The sequence below is a fragment of the Juglans microcarpa x Juglans regia genome, chromosome 2D (genome assembly GCF_004785595.1).
Source record: "Juglans microcarpa x Juglans regia isolate MS1-56 chromosome 2D, Jm3101_v1.0, whole genome shotgun sequence".
Classification (NCBI taxonomy): Eukaryota; Viridiplantae; Streptophyta; class Magnoliopsida; order Fagales; family Juglandaceae; genus Juglans; species Juglans microcarpa x Juglans regia.
In genome coordinates this window covers 36,881,446-36,887,726 of record NC_054596.1, presented here as the reverse complement: position 1 = coordinate 36,887,726, position 6,281 = coordinate 36,881,446, and the positions used below count along the sequence as shown (strand labels likewise).

The following is a 6,281-nucleotide window of genomic DNA, read 5'->3' as shown; positions in this document are numbered from 1 at the left end:
GGGGCTTTCAAATATAAGAGTCTTACTTTAATAATGAAAGAACGTGAGAGCAACATAGTACTAAAAGACTCTGTATTTTTTCGGTGCTCCCTGGGTCATCGAGTAGTATGGTTGAATTTTTATCATTCATGAGATAATATTTTTGTTCATGCGATCAAATTTTGGAAAGTATATTCTTTTGCCATAATTTGAATATATTTTCTCATTCTTGAAAATGCAGAAACAAGGAGGGTGGATTTGCTTCATACGAACTCACTACATCTTTTGCATGGTTGGAGGTAACATGACATGCATGCATTGATCTCTACCGTCAAATATGGTTAATTTGTAGAGCTGTAACTTCAATGCAAAGGTTTAACACGTGATCGTGATTAATCTTTCACATTCAGATGATCAACCTAAATGAAATGTTTGGAGATACTGCGGTTGGAACAAATTCTTCTTGTTAAAGTAGAGAAAGATGAAAATTCATAGATGCTTGCTTATATTAGGTTTTATGCTTCTATGCATTAGGCTATTTACTGATCAATCTTATCTACTCTTTCAATCTTGATGATTGTGAACTAACAACTAATTCAATTATTCAAGATTCTGTGTTGCATGTAAAGAGTCACACTTTATTTGCTGTTTGAACACATTATTTTCAGGAATTTTGTTTTTTCTTCCAATTAGGCAAATGTGGCAAAGGTGCTTTACACGTTAAACCACTGCTAGTATACATATAAATATATATATATATATAATATAATCACTCAATCTCATGATTGATCGTGAATATTATTAGATACTTCTAGAGTATAGATGATATAGCATCTCATTCAATCACAATATTTATGCTATGTATTTAAAATTACTTATATAAATACTAATTTTTATAGAGAAATACCTTAGCTTCAAACGGATTATACAAAAATAATCTCATAAACTGAAGTGTTTTCATGCGATCCGTCGAATTATAAAGTTATTTTTATTGTAAAGTATATTTAATGGATCATATGAAACCACATCAGTTTATAGAATTGCTTTTGTGTAATCTATTTGTAGCTATAACAGTCCTCATTTTTATATGACATGAAATTTTATAATAAGATGGAAGTATCACGTATTTTTTATTCCATGACTGTTTAATAATAAGTTTGTTAGTGAAACCCACATTTATGTTAAGAATATTTTTTTGTTGGTGGTCAATTATTGATAGAAGATTTTGGAGTTTTTTAATAAGACCTTTAATTTGATGCATACAAGAATATAATAAAATTAGTAATTAATACAATAGGGTGATGAATCTAACAACGGCATCAACAGCATTTTGAGCTGCCAATGAGGAGAAGATATTGGCTTCATTGGACAAAGCTGACCCCCCACCAGCCAAATCAGAGAGAGATCTGATTGCAATAAAAGGTGTCTTCTGTTGAAGACAAACCAAAGCAATCGCAGCACTCTCCATGTCGATTGAAGTGGCATTAAATTTCGTATTCAAGAATGATCTGTAGGCGCTGTTGTCCACAAAAACATTGGCACTGATCCCCTCTTGACTCTCACAACAACTGGCGTTCTTGGCAGACAAGTTGTGTTTACACAACTCCCCAACTTCAAGTTCTGATGAAAAATGTAGATATATAGATATATAGATATATAATTCAGAGCTTTATGGTTTTGAACTTTAAATTCTAATTAATTTCCTAATTAAATTGAATGGTAAGACTTTGGATGGATATAGACACATCATGTGGGTCCTAACTGCAGCAGATCGGTAGGAAAGACCATCCGATTCGTCAGATGATTAGAAAAAGACCGAATTGAATGGGATATATACCTTGAGTTTCTTTGCAACTGTGAAGTAATGCTTGTCGACAGGAACCCAAAAGGCATGCTGTCTAACTTCTGGAGTTCCGTTAACTGGGAAGATCTCTTCTGGTTGATGCCAAACATTGTTCAGAAAATTCCCCCCATGCTTCCCATTTTGATCAGTTACATTGTTGTAATCAGAAAATCTCAGGTAACCAATAGTTCTTGTGTAATCTCCACTAGATTCCAAGGCTAACTCATCATTTTGCCCATCTCCATACCTCTGACATCATTTCAAATGAAACCAAAAAACAAAAACAGAAACAAAAAACAAAAAGAAAGAAGATGAAAAGCTAATTTGGATTGGTACATTACTTCTTAGAAAATATCCGTGCACGATAAAGGTATAATATGAAATATTAAGTTATATGCATGTGCATCTTTTGCCATTCCAAATGCATCTAAGATCTATTTGAGTTTATAAATATGCCGGTAAATGAGTTGTCGGATGATGTTTCTCGGACCATGTTTCAAGCTACTTAATTAGTGTTTTAAGTCAAATGCCCATGTGTAAATATGCCGGTACTAAATGAGTTGTTGGATGAAGATTCTGGGACCATGTTTCAAGCTACTTGGTGATTCAAGTCAAATGCCCATGTTTAGAAGAAGAATTAATCCTCAAACACTGCAAGTCTAACTACTATATTTGACCTGCAAAGTTGTCTAACTAATCTTTCTTTTCTTAGTCCCAGTTAAAGTAACTGTCTTTAATCTGCTTCCCAATTCCAGATGAACAGTGATTCTCTCCATTTCAAGCAAAATAGATAGTATCTGTTTAATTGGATAATCTAGCTCAACGGTCAATTACAGAATGTGAAATGATCAAAATATTTTATATTTTATTCTAATTCAATGCCATCCGTTGAAAATTCCTTCTTTGCCTAGCTATATAACTTGTTGACATGTCTATGATGGGTAAGATCCAGCATTTAACTCTTTGGTCCTCTATTCTGTATGCTTTTTGTTAGAACTGATGATGAAAAGAATCAAAGATGATGGAAATTAAAGAGCAAAAGGAAAAAAACATATGAAGAAATTAAGATTCAAAAACTGTTCTTATATATTCATATATAATTCCCTTTATATCATGTCACATGAGCAAACTGAATATGGAGAGATCAGAGAGGAAATGATATATTTTTTCAGTACCTGCCAGTTCCAAAGACCTGTATGAGCCCAATATTGGGGAACAGTAACATCTCCAACTTGAAGATTAGGATTTGCATTTCCAGCAATTCCATAGTGCACAACACCTTTCACTTTGAAAAGGCTTAGCAGTAATTGTGTGGCTATACCTGCATTAAGCTAGTCGATGCATGAAGAAATGAATGACCAATCATGAAGCAGCACGTACGTCGATATATAATGAAACCCTAAATTAATATATATATATATATATATATATCATGAAAACAAAGGAAAAGTAGAAGGGAAGCTGCTACAACAGATTATTATACTGCAGTACATGTACATACCATGCTCAATCCTGTCATAACAACAATAACCTTCTCATTTGCCAGCTCTCCAAATCGAAACCTTCTTCCTGCATGCATTTGTCGATCGACCACATCAAAATCATCAAGCAATTAAAAGGCCAGAAGAAGGATAAAAACTGATCGATTTATAAGAAGAATCATCTGTCAAAACCAAAAAAGTTCTAAATCATGAAAATGTGAAACACAGTGCATGCAGAAGAAACTTCATGATCATCACCAGGGACATATATCCATATATATATATATATATATATATATATATATATATAATATAATATAATATATTTACCTGAAAAGTCCAAGAAGGGAAACTTTTCATCAGCCACAAAGCTGGGAGACTGGAGAAGAGGGTCCATCTCAAAGGAGTTTGGCACCACAATACCTAAGTATGGACCCATCTTATTTATTCTATCAATCTTTTTCCCTATTTCATGAGAAATTCCTCCATAGCCATAGGCTTCGCTACTCTGAAACCCAACAACCAGTAGTACAACAACAAAACTAAGCTGCAGCCATATCCTCATGACGCTCAACAAATTTCCCTTCCTAAATCCAAAGATTCTCAAACCTTTCAATGGTATACAGAGAAAGAGATAGAGATCATAGATCAGGTGTGAAACGAAGATATATAATTAAAGCTTGACCCAAGTATGCATGTGGCTTGAAGTGCAACAAGGAAGGCGATCGATCATTTCTTAATTGGATACTTCTTATAATATCCATCTATCGTTACTATATTAATTAATGTCTGAAAACCGCATCGTCAACTACCTTTAATTTTATATCATTATTAAATGATAAATAATGCCATAAATGTCTAATTTTTTTTCTCAAATTCTAAAACTTGGACCTATCTTAACGGAATTAGAAAATTGCTTTTAATTTCCGTTTTCATTTGATTGAGAAATCTCATCTCTCACGTAACTTTATAGGGGCTTGGCATCGTGGAAACATGCAATAATTGAGAGCTGCTCTGATTCAATGTTTTGGTGATGGGTGGATCGATCAAACATATATAAGAGATATTAATTTGCATGACAGTTTTAAACATTAATTAATTTGCAAATTTATTTATAATTCCTTTCTTAAAAACTTCTTTCTTATATAATATATTAATTCTGGCCATTAAAAAGTGCAATTATGCTGCTTAATTTCCAAATCAATTAATCTAATTATTGCCTAATATTTCTCTGTAAAATAAAAAAGAAAATTATTACCTTTTTTAACATTTGAAAGAAAGCAGCTCACGTGCCAATTTAAGATATTTGACAGATGATTAATTATCATAAGTAGTAAAATAAACTACAAGATTTATAATAATATTATAAGAAAAATAAATATTATTAATGGTCAATTATTTGCAATAAAAATAAACATTTTTAACAAGAATGAGATTCATTTTCAAAGTAAACCATCGTTTGCATCGTAAAAATCTAATCATAAATAAACATTATTTATTTATTTATTTATTTATTTATAATAGAATTAAATATTAAGATTGCTGATAAGAAAAAATTGCTTAAGAAATTAAAACTCTAGTAGCTGGCATCGACTTGTCCCATCAGGAATACTAAACAAAATGATATATGGGATATATAATATATAACAAAGTCTGTTTTAATATATATGAGTTTGACTGCTCATGCAGTTTAATTTTTTTTTTCTTTAATAAATAAGGACTAGATAACAATACAATTGTATATTTTAAAAAATCAAAATCGAAATTTATTTTAGATAAAGATTAAACAAGACAAAAATAATAATAATAAAGAATATGTATACAATATATAAATAAATTGCATATTTATACGTTAGAATTAAAAATATAAACTAAATTCAAAAAAATATAAAACGAAGATCCAACAAAAGAAAAGTCATGGGTTGAGCACTCACCCCGTTAAAAGAAAAGTGGTTCGATCAATTCATTAATTTTCGATGTTGGCATCGCACGCATTTAATTTCCTTCCTCCATTTTTTTTTTTTTTTTTTTTTGAATTTTGTTATTTTGGCTTTTTCTTTTGTACACATTAGTGTTTTGTCTATATTTATTTGTATATTTTCTATATTTGTTTAGGTACTATTTAGAATATTTCCAGCTTTTATTTTTCCTGTACGTTTTCATGTTTTATAAATTTTTTAAAGATATATTCGAATTTTTTAAAACTATTTTTATGCCGTGCAACCTGTGACACCATGTCTGCCACTACAGCATGTAAAAAGCAATATTTCTCAAAAAATATTCTACCCATCATTAATTGATAATATCCCCGCACCACAATTTTTTATTTTTTTATTTTTTTTCTTAATAATTATATTGTAGTATATAAATGATGAGTAGAATAACTTAATTAGTTTAATAGAAATAAAACTAAAAATAAAAATAAAAATGAATATGTGATGTGTAGTGTATAGAATGATGAGTAATAAACCACTTTTATTTTTTGTTCTAATTTTTTCTTTAGAAGTATTGCAAATCAACATATAGCTCCCAACTAGGGGTGCTACCCACCCGATACGGGTCGGGGCCACCCCTCCCCACATGGGCGGGGGTGTCAAAATTTTTCAGGTATCGCGGGGGCGGGGTACCCCTTACATTCGTCGGGGTGCGGGGTTGGACCTCCATCTGTCCGCCCCCCTACTGGGCCTTCGGCCCAGCTCATTTTTCTGGGCCCTAAATAGACCAAAATCTAATTTATAAAATCAAGATAAATTATAAACGTTAATAAGATCATAAACGTTAATAAATTATAAAACCTGAAATATTAATAAGTTAAAAATAAAACAAATTAGAATTATAAAGTTATAAAATGCAATAAAAATTAAAAAAATTAAAATACAAAATATTAAAAGTACTAACCAAGATGAGATTGGAATTGGGCAATTGGAATTTGAGATGAAGATGAGGCAGATGAGCATAGATCGGTCATTAAGATTCGG

The 6,281-nt window shown here is 31.2% G+C and overlaps 1 pseudogene; it reads right to left on the bottom strand.

The window, feature by feature from the left end:
- Window positions 1–1,191: 1,191 nt before the first annotated feature.
- LOC121251082 lies at window positions 1,192–4,025 on the bottom strand (annotated as a pseudogene).
- Window positions 4,026–6,281: the final 2,256 nt, after the last annotated feature.